This window comes from Pseudophryne corroboree, chromosome 4 (genome assembly GCF_028390025.1).
Source record: "Pseudophryne corroboree isolate aPseCor3 chromosome 4, aPseCor3.hap2, whole genome shotgun sequence".
Classification (NCBI taxonomy): Eukaryota; Metazoa; Chordata; class Amphibia; order Anura; family Myobatrachidae; genus Pseudophryne; species Pseudophryne corroboree.
In genome coordinates, this window is record NC_086447.1 from 112,991,923 (window position 1) to 113,007,489 (window position 15,567).

Sequence of the window (15,567 nt, forward strand, 5' to 3'; positions counted from 1 at the left end):
ACAAACACCGGGCCTATCTAGGAGTGGCACTGCAGTGTCACGCAGGATGGCCCTTCCAAAAAACACTCCCCAAACAGCACATGACGCAAGGAAAAAAAGAGGCGCAATGAGGTAGCTGTGTGAGTAAGATAAGCGACCCTAGTGGCCGACACAAACACTGGGCCCATCTAGGAGTGGCACTGCAGTGTCACGCAGGATGGCCCTTCCAAAAAACACTCCCCAAACAGCACATGACGCAAAGAAAAAAAGAGGCGCAATGAGGTAGCTGTGTGAGTAAGATAAGCGACCCTAGTGGCCGACACAAACACCGGGCCCATCTAGGAGTGGCACTGCAGTGTCACGCAGGATGGCCCTTCCAAAAAACACTCCCCAAACAGCACATGACGCAAAGAAAAAAAGAGGCGCAATGAGGTAGCTGTGTGAGTAAGATAAGCGACCCTAGTGGCAGACACAAACACCGGGCCCATCTAGGAGTGGCACTGCAGTGTCACGCAGGATGGCCCTTCCAAAAAACACTCCCCAAACAGCACATGACGCAAAGAAAAAAAGAGGCGCAATGAGGTAGCTGTGTGAGTAAGATAAGCGACCCTAGTGGCCAACACAAACACCGGGCCCATCTAGGAGTGGCACTGCAGTGTCACGCAGGATGGCCCTTCCAAAAAACACTCCCCAAACAGCACATGACGCAAAGAAAAAAAGAGGCGCAATGAGGTAGCTGTGTGAGTAAGATAAGCGACCCTAGTGGCCGACACAAACACCTGGCCCATCTAGGAGTGGCACTCTAGTGTCACGCAGGATGGCCCTTCCAAAAAACACTCCCCAAACAGCACATGACACAAAGAAAAATGAAAGAAAAAAGAGGTGCAAGATGGAATTGTCCTTGGGCCCTCCCACCCACCCTTATGTTGTATAAACAGGACATGCACACTTTAACCAACCCATCATTTCAGTGACAGGGTCTGCCACACGACTGTGACTGAAATGACGGGTTGGTTTGGACCCCCACCAAAAAAGAAGCAATTAATCTCTCCTTGCACAAACTGGCTCTACAGAGGCAAGATGTCCACCTCATCATCATCCTCCGATATATCACCGTGTACATCCCCCTCCTCACAGATTATCAATTCGTCCCCACTGGAATCCACCATCTCAGCTCCCTGTGTACTTTGTGGAGGCAATTGCTGCTGGTCAATGTTTCCACGGAGGAATTGATTATAATTCATTTTAATGAACATCATCTTCTCCACATTTTCTGGAAGTAACCTCGTACGCCGATTGCTGACAAGGTGAGCGGCGGCACTAAACACTCTTTCGGAGTACACACTTGTGGGAGGGCAACTTAGGTAGAATAAAGCCAGTTTGTGCAAGGGCCTCCAAATTGCCTCTTTTTCCTGCCAGTATAAGTACGGACTGTGTGACGTGCCTACTTGGATGCGGTCACTCATATAATCCTCCACCATTCTTTCAATGGGGAGAGAATCATATGCAGTGACAGTAGACGACATGTCCGTAATCGTTGACAGGTCCTTCAGTCCGGACCAGATGTCAGCATCAGCAGTCGCTCCAGACTGCCCTGCATCACCGCCAGCGGGTGGGCTCGGAATTCTGAGCCTTTTCCTCGCACCCCCAGTTGCGGGAGAATGTGAAGGAGGAGATGTTGACAGGTCGCGTTCCGCTTGACTTGACAATTTTCTCACCAGCAGGTCTTTGAACCCCAGCAGACTTGTGTCTGCCGGAAAGAGAGATCCAAGGTAGGTTTTAAATCTAGGATCGAGCACGGTGGCCAAAATGTAGTGCTCTGATTTCAACAGATTGACCACCCGTGAATCCTTGTTAAGCGAATTAAGGGCTCCATCCACAAGTCCCACATGCCTAGCGGAATCGCTCCGTGTTAGCTCCTCCTTCAATGTCTCCAGCTTCTTCTGCAAAAGCCTGATGAGGGGAATGACCTGACTCAGGCTGGCAGTGTCTAAACTGACTTCACGTGTGGCAAGTTCAAAGGGCAGCAGAACCTTGCACAACGTTGAAATCATTCTCCACTGCGCTTGAGACAGGTGCATTCCACCTCCTATATCGTGCTGAATTGTATAGGCTTGAATGGCCTTTTGCTGCTCCTCCAACCTCTGAAGCATATATAGGGTTGAATTCCACCTCGTTACCACTTCTTGCTTCAGATGATGGCAGGGCAGGTTCAGGCGTTTTTGGTGTTGCTCCAGTCTTCTGTACGTGGTGCCTGTACGCCGAAAGTGTCCCGCAATTCTTCTGGCCACCGACAGCATCTCTTGCACGCCCCTGTCGTTTTTTAAAAAATTCTGCACCACCAAATTCAAGGTATGTGCAAAACATGGGACGTGCTGGAATTTGCCCAGATTTAATGCACACACAATATTGCTGGCGTTGTTCGATGCCACAAATCCACAGGAGAGTCCAATTGGGGTAAGCCATTCCGCGATGATCTTCCTCAGTTGCCGTAAGAGGTTTTCAGCTGTGTGCGTATTCTGGAAACCGGTGATACAAAGCGTAGCCTGCCTAGGAAAGAGTTGGCGTTTGCGAGATGCTGCTACTGGTGCCGCCGCTGCTGTTCTTGCGGCGGGAGTCCATACATCTACCCAGTGGGCTGTCACAGTCATATAGTCCTGACCCTGCCCTGCTCCACTTGTCCACATGTCCGTGGTTAAGTGGACATTGGGTACAGCTGCATTTTTTAGGACACTGGTGACTCTTTTTCTGAGGTCTGTGTACATTTTCGGTATCGCCTGCCTAGAGAAATGGAACCTAGATGGTATTTGGTACCGGGGACACAGTACCTCCAACAAGTCTCTAGTTGGCTCTGCAGTAATGATGGATACCGGAACTACGTTTCTCACCACCCAGGATGCCAAGGCCTCAGTTATCCGCTTTGCAGCAGGATGACTGCTGTGATATTTCATCTTCCTCGCAAAGGACTGTTGGACAGTCAATTGCTTGGTGGAAGTAGTAAAAGTGGTCTTACGATTTCCCCTCTGGGATGACCATCGACTCCCAGCAGCAACAACAGCAGCGCCAGCAGCAGTAGGCGTTACACGCAAGGATGCATCGGAGGAATCCCAGGCAGGAGAGGAATCGTCAGAATTGCCAGTGACATGGCCTGCAGGACTATTGGCATTCCTTGGGAAGGAGGAAATTGACACTGAGGGAGTTGGTGGGGTGGTTTGCGTGAGCTTGGTTACAAGAGGAAGGGATTTACTGGTCAGTGGACTGCTTCCGCTGTCGCCCAAAGTTTTTGAACTTGTCACTGACTTATTATGAATGCGCTGCAGGTGACGTATAAGGGAGGATGTTCCGAGGTGGTTAACGTCCTTACCCCTACTTATTACAGCTTGACAAAGGCAACACACGGCTTGACAAATGTTGTCCGCATTTCTGTTGAAATACTTCCACACCGAAGAGCTGATTTTTTTGGTATTTTCACCAGGCATGTCAACGGCCATATTCCTCCCACGGACAACAGGTGTCTCCCCGGGTGCCTGACTTAAACAAACCACCTCACCATCAGAATCCTCCTTGTCAATTTCCTCCCCAGCGCCAGCAACACCCATATCCTCCTCATCCTGGTGTACTTCAACACTGACATCTTCAATCTGACTATCAGGAACTGGACTGCGGGTGCTCCTTCCAGCACTTGCAGGGGGCGTGCAAATGGTGGAAGGCGCATGCTCTTCACGTCCAGTGTTGGGAAGGTCAGGCATCGCAACTGACACAATTAGACTCTCCTTGTGGTTTTGGGATTTCGAAGAACGCACAGTTCTTTGCGGTGCTTTTGCCAGCTTGAGTCTTTTCATTTTTCTAGCGAGAGGCTGAGTGCTTCCATCCTCATGTGAAGCTGAACCACTAGCCATGAACATAGGCCAGGGCCTTAGCCGTTCCTTGCCACTCCGTGTGGTAAATGGCATATTGGCAAGTTTACGCTTCTCCTCCGACAATTTTATTTTAGATTTTGGAGTCCTTTTTTTACTGATATTTGGTGTTTTGGATTTTACATGCTCTGTACTATGACATTGGGCATCGGCCTTGGCAGACGACGTTGCTGGCATTTCATCGTCTCGGCCATGACTAGTGGCAGCAGCTTCAGCACAAGGTGGAAGTGGATCTTGATCTTTCCCTAATTTTGGAACCTCAACATTTTTGTTCTCCATATTTTAATAGGCACAACTAAAAGGCACCTCAGGTAAACAATGGAGATGGATGGATACTAATATACTTATGGATGGACGAGCGACTGCCGACACAGAGGTAGCTACAGCCGTGGACTACCGTACTGTGTCTGCTGCTAATATAGACTGGATGATAATGAGATGAAATCAATATATATATATATATATATATATATAATATCACACTAGTACTGCAGCCGGACAGGTAGATATATTTATTATGTAATGACTGATGACGGACCTGCTGGACACTGTCAGCTCAGCAGCACCGCAGACTGCTACAGTAAGCTACTATAGTAGTATGTATAAAGAAGAAAGAAAAAAAAAAACCACGGGTAGGTGGTATACAATTATGGATGGACGAGCGACTGCCGACACAGAGGTAGCTACAGCCATGGACTACCGTACTGTGTCTGCTGCTAATATAGACTGGATGATAATGAGATGAAATCAATATATATATATATATATATAATATCACACTAGTACTGCAGCCGGACAGGTAGATATATTTATTATGTAATGACTGATGACGGACCTGCTGGACACTGTCAGCTCAGCAGCACCGCAGACTGCTACAGTAAGCTACTATAGTAGTATGTATAAAGAAGAAAGAAAAAAAAAACCACGGGTAGGTGGTATACAATTATGGATGGACGAGCGACTGCCGACACAGAGGTAGCTACAGCCGTGGACTACCGTACTGTGTCTGCTGCTAATACAGACTGGATGATAATGAGATGAAATCAATATATATATATATATATATATATATATATAATATCACACTAGTACTGCAGCCGGACAGGTAGATATATTTATTATGTAATGACTGATGACGGACCTGCTGAACACTGTCAGCTCAGCAGCACCGCAGACTGCTACAGTAAGCTACTATAGTAGTATGTATAAAGAAGAAAGAAAAAAAAAAACCACGGGTAGGTGGTATACAATTATGGATGGACGAGCGACTGCCGACACAGAGGTAGCTACAGCCGTGTACTACCGTACTGTGTCTGCTGCTAATATAGACTGGATGATAATGAGATGAAATCAATATATATATATATATATATATATAATATCACACTAGTACTGCAGCCGGACAGGTAGATATATTTATTATGTAATGACTGATGACGGACCTGCTGGACACTGTCAGCTCAGCAGCACCGCAGACTGCTACAGTAAGCTACTATAGTAGTATGTATAAAGAAGAAAGAAAAAGAAAAAAAACCACGGGTAGGTGGTATACAATTATGGATGGACGAGCGACTGCCGACACAGAGGTAGCTACAGCCGTGGACTACCGTACTGTGTCTGCTGCTAATATAGACTGGATGATAATGAGATGAAATCAATATATATATATATATATAATATCACACTAGTACTGCAGCCGGACAGGTAGATATATTTATTATGTAATGACTGATGACGGACCTGCTGGACACTGTCAGCTCAGCAGCACCGCAGACTGCTACAGTAAGCTACTATAGTAGTATGTATAAAGAAGAAAGAAAAAAAAAACACGGGTAGGTGGTATACAATTATGGATGGACGAGCGACTGCCGACACAGAGGTAGCTACAGCCGTGGACTACCGTACTGTGTCTGCTGCTAATACAGACTGGATGATAATGAGATGAAATCAATATATATATATATAATATCACACTAGTACTGCAGCCGGACAGGTAGATATATTTATTATGTAATGACTGATGACGGACCTGCTGGACACTGTCAGCTCAGCAGCACCGCAGACTGCTACAGTAAGCTACTATAGTAGTATGTATAAAGAAGAAAGAAAAAAAAACCACGGGTAGGTGGTATACAATTATGGATGGACGAGCGACTGCCGACACAGAGGTAGCTACAGCCGTGTACTACCGTACTGTGTCTGCTGCTAATATAGACTGGATGATAATAAGATGAAATCAATATATATATATATATATATATAATATCACACTAGTACTGCAGCCGGACAGGTAGATATATTTATTATGTAATGACTGATGACGGACCTGCTGGACACTGTCAGCTCAGCAGCACCGCAGACTGCTACAGTAAGCTACTATAGTAGTATGTATAAAGAAGAAAGAAAAAGAAAAAAAAACACGGGTAGGTGGTATACAATTATGGATGGACGAGCGACTGCCGACACAGAGGTAGCTACAGCCGTGGACTACCGTACTGTGTCTGCTGCTAATATAGACTGGATGATAATGAGATGAAATCAATATATATATATATAATATCACACTAGTACTGCAGCCGGACAGGTAGATATATTTATTATGTAATGACTGATGACGGACCTGCTGGACACTGTCAGCTCAGCAGCACCGCAGACTGCTACAGTAAGCTACTATAGTAGTATGTATAAAGAAGAAAGAAAAAAAAAACCACGGGTAGGTGGTATACAATTATGGATGGACGAGCGACTGCCGACACAGAGGTAGCTACAGCCGTGGACTACCGTACTGTGTCTGCTGCTAATATAGACTGGATGATAATGAGATGAAATCAATATATATATATATATAATATCACACTAGTACTGCAGCCGGACAGGTAGATATATTTATTATGTAATGACTGATGACGGACCTGCTGGACACTGTCAGCTCAGCAGCACCGCAGACTGCTACAGTAAGCTACTATAGTAGTATGTATAAAGAAGAAAGAAAAAAAAAACCACGGGTAGGTGGTATACAATTATGGATGGACGAGCGACTGCCGACACAGAGGTAGCTACAGCCGTGGACTACCGTACTGTGTCTGCTGCTAATACAGACTGGATGATAATGAGATGAAATCAATATATATATATATAATATCACACTAGTACTGCAGCCGGACAGGTAGATATATTTATTATGTAATGACTGATGACGGACCTGCTGGACACTGTCAGCTCAGCAGCACCGCAGACTGCTACAGTAAGCTACTATAGTAGTATGTATAAAGAAGAAAGAAAAAAAAACCACGGGTAGGTGGTATACAATTATGGATGGACGAGCGACTGCCGACACAGAGGTAGCTACAGCCGTGTACTACCGTACTGTGTCTGCTGCTAATATAGACTGGATGATAATGAGATGAAATCAATATATATATATATAATATCACACTAGTACTGCAGCCGGACAGGTAGATATATTTATTATGTAATGACTGATGATGGACCTGCTGGACACTGTCAGCTCAGCAGCACCGCAGACTGCTACAGTAAGCTACTATAGTAGTATGTATAAAGAAGAAAGAAAAAGAAAAAAAAACACGGGTAGGTGGTATACAATTATGGATGGACGAGCGACTGCCGACACAGAGGTAGCTACAGCCGTGGACTACCGTACTGTGTCTGCTGCTAATATAGACTGGATGATAATGAGATGAAATCAATATATATATATATAATATCACACTAGTACTGCAGCCGGACAGGTTGATATATTTATTATGTAATGACTGATGACGGACCTGCTGGACACTGTCAGCTCAGCAGCACCGCAGACTGCTACAGTAAGCTACTATAGTAGTATGTATAAAGAAGAAAGAAAAAAAAAACCACGGGTAGGTGGTATACAATTATGGATGGACGAGCGACTGCCGACACAGAGGTAGCTACAGCCGTGGACTACCGTACTGTGTCTGCTGCTAATATAGACTGGATGATAATGAGATGAAATCAATATATATATATATATATATATATATAATATCACACTAGTACTGCAGCCGGACAGGTAGATATATTTATTATGTAATGACTGATGACGGACCTGCTAGACACTGTCAGCTCAGCAGCACCGCAGACTGCTACAGTAAGCTACTATAGTAGTATGTATAAAGAAGAAAGAAAGAAAAAAAACACGGGTAGGTGGTATACAATTATGGATGGACGAGCGACTGCCGACACAGAGGTAGCTACAGCCGTGGACTACCGTACTGTGTCTGCTGCTAATATAGACTGGATGATAATGAGATGAAATCAATATATATATATATATATAATATCACACTAGTACTGCAGCCGGACAGGTAGATATATTTATTATGTAATGACTGATGACGGACCTGCTGGACACTGTCAGCTCAGCAGCACCGCAGACTGCTACAGTAAGCTACTATAGTAGTATGTATAAAGAAGAAAGAAAAAAAAAAACACGGGTAGGTGGTATACAATTATGGATGGACGAGAGACTGCCGACACAGAGGTAGCTACAGCCGTGGACTACCGTACTGTGTCTGCTGCTAATATAGACTGGATGATAATGAGATGAAATCAATATATATATATATATAATATCACACTAGTACTGCAGCCGGACAGGTAGATATATTTATTATGTAATGACTGATGACGGACCTGCTAGACACTGTCAGCTCAGCAGCACCGCAGACTGCTACAGTAAGCTACTATAGTAGTATGTATAAAGAAGAAAGAAAAAAAAAACACGGGTAGGTGGTATACAATTATGGATGGACGAGCGACTGCCGACACAGAGGTAGCTACAGCCGTGGACTACCGTACTGTGTCTGCTGCTAATATAGACTGGATGATAATGAGATGAAATCAATATATATATATATAATATCACACTAGTACTGCAGCCGGACAGGTAGATATATTTATTATGTAATGACTGATGACGGACCTGCTGGACACTGTCAGCTCAGCAGCACCGCAGACTGCTACAGTAAGCTACTATAGTAGTATGTATAAAGAAGGAAAAAAAACCACGGGTAGGTGGTATACAATTATGGATGGACGAGCGACTGCCGACACAGAGGTAGCTACAGCCGTGGACTACCGTACTGTGTAGGTGGTATACAATATTATATATATATTATATACAATTATATATATATATATATATATATATATTAAACCGGTGGTGATTATTAAACTGGTGGTCAGGTCACTGGTCACACTATCAGCAACTTGCAAGTAGTACTCCTAAGCAGACAATCACAATATATATTATACTGGTGGTCAGTGTGGTCACAATGGCAGTGTGGCACTCTGGCAGCAAAAGTGTGCACTGTACGTTATATGTACTCCTGAGTCCTGCTCTCAGACTCTAACTGCTCCCCACTGTCAGTGTCTCCCCCACAAGTCAGATATACATTATACAGTCACACTATCTATCTATCACTTCAGCAAGTAGTAGTACTCCTCCTAATGCTCCCCAAAATTACTACTGTGTCTCTCTCTACTCTAGTCTCACTCTCTTCTCTATAAACGGAGAGGACGCCAGCCACGTCCTCTCCCTATGAATCTCAATGAACGTGTGAAAATGGCGGCGACGCGCGGCTCCTTATATAGAATCCGAGTCTCGCGATAGAATCCAAGCCTCGCGAGAATCCGACTGCGGGATGATGACGTTCGGGCGCGCTCGGGTTAACCGAGCAAGGCGGGAAGATCCGAGTCGCTCGGGCCCGTGTAAAAAAAAATGAAGTTCGGGCGGGTTCGGATTCCGAGGAACCGAACCCGCTCATCTCTAATATAAAAGTGGTTGTTTATAATTGAAGTTGTACTGAGTCAATCATTATACATGACAGACTGCACACTGGTATCACAAAGTGTTTTTTGGCGCAGAGTAAACTTTTTCTTTGTTTGTTTCCATTAACCCTAAGCGACCCAGCAAATCGCTTTTACTCAGCTGCCTATTCACATTTTTATTTTCACTTTCAAAAAAAAGTTTTTGATATATATATATATATATATATGTATAGATACATACAATTTTCTGATTTTTATAACTAGCGCCGGATTAGCAGATCTGTGACAATTGTCCAGTTCTGCAGTCCATTAACTAGTTTGTACTCTTCTCCTTGCAGACTGGTGGAGGAAAAAAAAAAAAGTATTTTGTGGTTGACCCAGAAATCTTGACAACATATAGGTCTTTTGATCTAACCAACGTTCAGTTTGGCTGTAAGTCTAGTACTTGAGAATACTCTAAATTATATGAAAAAGGCATTTACCTGATGCATAAAATTGGACTATGAAAATATGGAAGAAGACATCTAGAAGCAAAGTTAATTAAGAGATATTGGGAAGAAGGAAAGTAAAAGAGAAACAATATATTGATAAAATAAAATAAAATACTTTTTTGGTTATTGGATTAAAATTCTGTAATCAATCTGATAAATTTATAGACACAGGTACATTTACCTGTAAACAGAGGGAATATTGATGTGTCACTCGATTTATGAATAAGGAAAGCATCACTAAGGTATTCAAAGGGATCTTGTCAGGACATAACTGCTCAGGATTTAGACCTCATGCGGACCTAAGCAAGTTCCCCCGTGACAGCTTGCACAGACACTCCCATCCCAGACCAGGTGACAAATTGAACAGCCCTCCCCCCCACACACACACCACCACCCCCTACTCCCAGAGGGTAGCTTGCACAGACCCACCCCCTTTACCCTTGTGACCCAGTGACAGCACCCACCCACCCAGACTACTGCTCAGCTGCAGACTCCAGGACAGTTTTTACCTGTTCCCGGTCAGCACAATCTTATTCACATTACACCACAATTCATATTACACCACACACAGTAGTTGCGTCCCCTATTCCCTTTACAACACACAGTGAGGCCCCTTATTCAGGTTACAATACACAGTAGTACCCCTTATACACATTACACCACACAGTAGTTCCCAGTGGAGCTTACAATCTACTGTATATTCCCTAGCACATTTATATGCACACACATTCATACTAGGGTTAATTTTGTCAGAAGCCAATTAAAATACAAGTATATTTTTGGATTGTGGGAGGAGAATATATAAGATCCACACAGTTAGGGCAATGGTGGGAATCAAACCCATGACCTTAGTGCTGTAAGGCAGTAATGCTAACTATTACACCATCCGTATACCCTTACATACACAATGCCCATAGTAGTAGTGCCCCTTACACACATAATGCCCACAGTAGTAGTGCCCCTAACACATATAATGCCCACTGTAGTAGTGCCCCTAACACATATAATGCCCACTGTAGTAGTGCCCCTAACACATATAATGCCCACAGTAGTAGTGCCCCTAACACATATAATGCCCACTGTAGTAGTGCCCCTAACACATATAATGCCCACTGTAGTAGTGCCCCTAACACATATAATGCCCACTGTAGTAGTGCCCCTAACACATATAATGCCCACTGTAGTAGTGCCCCTAACACAAGTAATGCCCACAGTAGTAGTGCCCCTAACACATATAATGCCCACTGTAGTAGAGCCCCTTATACACATAATGCTCACAGTAGTTGTGCTGCTTATACACATAATGCCCACAGTAGTTGTGCCGCTTACACACATAATGCCCCCTGTAGTTGTGCTGCTTACACACATAATGCCCCCTGTAATTGTGCTGCTTACACACATAATGCCCCCTGTAGTTGTGCTGCTTATACACATAAGAGCCACAGCAGTTATTATTTATTTCTCTAACGTCCTAAGTGGATGCTGGGGACTCCGTAAGGACCATGGGGAATAGCAGCTCCGCAGGAGACTGGGCACATCTAAAGAAAGCTTTAGGACTATCTGGTGTGCACTGGCTCCTCCCCCTATGACCCTCCTCCAAGCCTCAGTTAGATCTCTGTGCCCGAACGAGAAGGGTGCACACTAGGGGCTCTCCTGAGCTTCTTAGTGAAAGTTTTAGTTTAGGTTTTTTATTTTCAGTGAGACCTGCTGGCAACAGGCTCACTGCATCGAGGGACTAAGGGGAGAAGAAGCAAACTCACCTGCGTGCAGAGTGGATTGGGCTTCTTAGGCTACTGGACATTAGCTCCAGAGGGACGATCACAGGCCCAGCTTGGATGGGTCCCAGAGCCGCGCCGCCGGCCCCCTTACAGAGCCAGAAGGCAGAAGAGGTCCGGAAAATCGGCGGCAGAAGACGTCCTGTCTTCAACAAGGTAGCGCACAGCACTGCAGCTGTGCGCCATTGCTCTCAGCACACTTCACACTCCGGTCACTGAGGGTGCAGGACGCTGGGGGGGGGGCGCCCTGAGACGCAATAAAAACACCTTGGATGGCAAAAATAAAAAATGCATCACATATAGCTCCTGGGCTATATGGATGCATTTAACCCCTGCCAGAATACATAAAAAAACGGGAGATAAGGCCGCCGTTAAGGGGGCGGAGCCTATCTCCTCAGCACACTGGCGCCATTTTCCCTCACAGCTCCGTTGGAGGGAAGCTCCCTGGCTCTCCCCTGCAGTCACTACACTACAGAAAGGGTTAAAAAAGAGAGGGGGGCACTAATTAGGCGCAGTATTAACTATACAGCAGCTATAAGGGGAAAAACACTTATATAAGGTTATCCCTGTATATATATAGCGCTCTGGTGTGTGCTGGCAAACTCTCCCTCTGTCTCCCCAAAGGGCTAGTGGGGTCCTGTCCTCTATCAGAGCATTCCCTGTGTGTGTGCTGTATGTCGGTACTTTTGTGTCGACATGTATGAGGAGAAAAATGATGTGGAGACGGAGCAGATTGCCTGTAATAGTGATGTCACCCCCTAGGGGGTCGACACCTGAGTGGATGAACTGTTGGAAGAAATTACGTGACAGTGTCAGCTCTGTATAAAAGACAGTGGTTGACATGAGACAGCCGGCTACTCAGCTTGTGCCTGTCCAGACGTCTCATAGGCCGTCAGGGGCTCTAAAGCGCCCGTTACCTCAGATGGCAGATATAGACGCCGACACGGATACTGACTCCAGTGTCGACGGTGAAGAGACAAATGTGACTTCCAGTAGGGCCACACGTTACATGATTGAGGCAATGAAAAATGTTTTACACATTTCTGATAATACGAGTACCACCAAAAAGGGGTATTATGTTCGGTGAGGAAAAACTACCTATAGTTTTCCTGAATCTGAGAAATTAAATGAGGTGTGTGATGATGCATGGTTTTCCCCCGATAACAACTGATAATTTCTGAAATGTTATTGGCATTATATCCTTTCCCGCCAGAGGTTAGGGTGCGTTGGGAAACACCCCCTAGGGTGGATAAAGCGCTCACACGCTTGTAAGGGCTCTACCCTCTCCTGAGATGGCCGCCCTTAAGGATCCTGCTGATAGAAAGCAGGAGGGTATCCTAAAATGTATTTACACACATACTGGTGTTATACTGCGACCAGCAATCGCCTCAGCCTGGATGTGCAGTGCTGGGTTGGCGTGGTCGGATTCCCTGACTGAAAATATTGATACCCTAGATAGGGACAGTATATTTTTGCCTATAGAGCATTTAAAAGATGCATTTCTATATATGCGTGATGCACAGCGGAATATTTGCCGACTGGCATCAAGTCTAAGTGCGTTGTCCATTTCTACCAGTAGAGGGTTATGGACACGTCAGTGGTCAGGTGATGCGTATTCCAAACGGCATTTGGAAGTATTGCCTTATTAAGGGGAGGAGTTATTTGGGGTCGGTCTTTCAGACCTGGTGGCCACGGCAACAGCTGGGAAATCCACGTTTGTACCCCAGGTCGCCTCTCAACATGAGAAGACGCCGTATTATCAGGCGCAGTCTTTTCGTGGACAAGCGGCCAAAAGGTTCCTCATTTCTGCCCCGTGACAGAGGGAGAGGAAAAAGGCTGCAGAAATCAGCCAGTTCCCAGGAACAGAAACCCTCTCCCGCCTCTGCCAAGCCCTCAGTATACGCTGGGGCTTTACAAGCAGAATCAGGCACGGTGGGGGGCCCGTCTCAATGAATTTCAGCGCGCAGTGGGCTCACTTGCAAGTAGACCCCTGGATCCTTCAGGTGATATCTCAGGGGTACAAATTAGAATTCGAGACGTCTCCCCCTCGCCGTTTCCTAAAGTCGGCTTTACCGATGTCTCCTTCTGACAGGGAGACAGTTTTGGAAGCCATTCACAAGCTGTATTCCCAGCAGGTGATAATCAAGATACCCCTCCTGCAACAGGGAACGGGGTATTATTCCACACTGTTGTGGTACCGAAGCCGGACGGCTCGGTGAGACCGATTCTAAATCTAAAATCTTTGAACACTTACATACAGAGGTTCAAATTCAAGATTGAGTCACTAAGAGCAGTGATTGCGAACCTGGAAGAAGGGGACTACATGATGTCTCGGGACATCAAGGATGCTTACCTTCATGTCAAAATTTACCCTTCTCACCAAGGGTACCTCAGGTTTATGGTACAGAACTGTCACTATCAGTTCAGACGCTGCCGTATGGATGGTCCACGGCACCCCGGGTCTTTACCAAGGTAATGGCCGAAATGATGATATTCCTTCGAAGGAAGGGAATTTTAGTTATCCCTTACTTGGACAATTCCCTGATAAGGGTAAGATCCAGGGAACAGTTGGAGGTCGGTGTAGCACTATCTCAGGTAGTGTTGCGGCAGCACGATTGGATTCTCAATATTCCAAAATCGCAGCTGGTTCCGACGACTTGTCTTCTGTTCCTAGGGATGATCCTGGACACAGTCCAGAAAAAGGTGTTTCTCCCGGAGGAGAAAGCCAGGGAGTTATCCGAGCTAGTCAGGAACCTCCTAAAACCGAGCCAAGTCTCAGTGCATCAATGCACAAGGGTTCTGGGTAAAATGGTGGCTTCCTACGAAGCAATCCCATTCGGCAGATTCCACGCAAGAACTTTCCAGTGGGACCTGCTGGACAAATGGTCCGGGTCGCATCTTCAGATGCATCAGCGGATAACCCTGTCACCAAGGACAAGGGTGTCCCTCCTGTGGTGGTTGCAGAGTGCTCATTTTCTAGAGGGCCGCAGATTCGGCATTCAGGACTGGGTCCTGGTGACCACGGATGCCAGCCTGCGAGGCTGGGGAGCAGTCACACAGGAAAGGAATATCCAGGGCTTATGGTCAAGCCTGGAGACATCACTTCACATAAATATCCTGAAGCTAAGGGACATTTACAATGCTCTAAGCTTAGCAAGACCTCTGCTTCAAGGTCAGCCGGTGTTGATCCAGTCGGACAACATCACGGCAGTCACCCACGTAAACAGACAGGGTGGCACAAGAAGCAGGAGGGCAATGGCAGAAGCTGCAAGGATTCTTCGCTGGGCGGAAAATCATGTGATAGCACTGTCGGCAGTATTCATTCCGGGAGTGGACAACTGGGAAGCAGACTTCCTCAGCACGACCTCCACCCGGGAGAGTGGGGACTTCATCCAGAAGTCTTCCACATGATTATAAACCGTTGGGAAAAACTCGACAGGTATTGCGCCAGGTCCAGGGACCCTCAGGCAATAGCTGTAGACGCTCTGGTAACACCGTGGGTGTACCAGTCAGGGTATGTGTTCCCTCCTCTGCCTCTCATACCCAAGGTACTGAGATTGATAAGATGGAGAGGAGTAAGCACTATATTCGTGG

The 15,567-nt window shown here is 45.7% G+C and overlaps 1 long non-coding RNA gene across 1 annotated transcript in view; it reads right to left on the bottom strand.

Moving 5' to 3' along the window:
- The window catches only part of LOC134911151 (uncharacterized), a 39,160-nt gene extending 28,680 nt beyond the window's left edge, over window positions 1–10,480 (bottom strand). Inside the window, exon 1 of the long non-coding RNA XR_010176356.1 lies at window positions 10,380–10,480. This is a non-coding gene — a long non-coding RNA (uncharacterized LOC134911151). The remainder of the gene's footprint in view (window positions 1–10,379) is intronic.
- Between the last annotated feature and the right edge of the window lie 5,087 nt (window positions 10,481–15,567).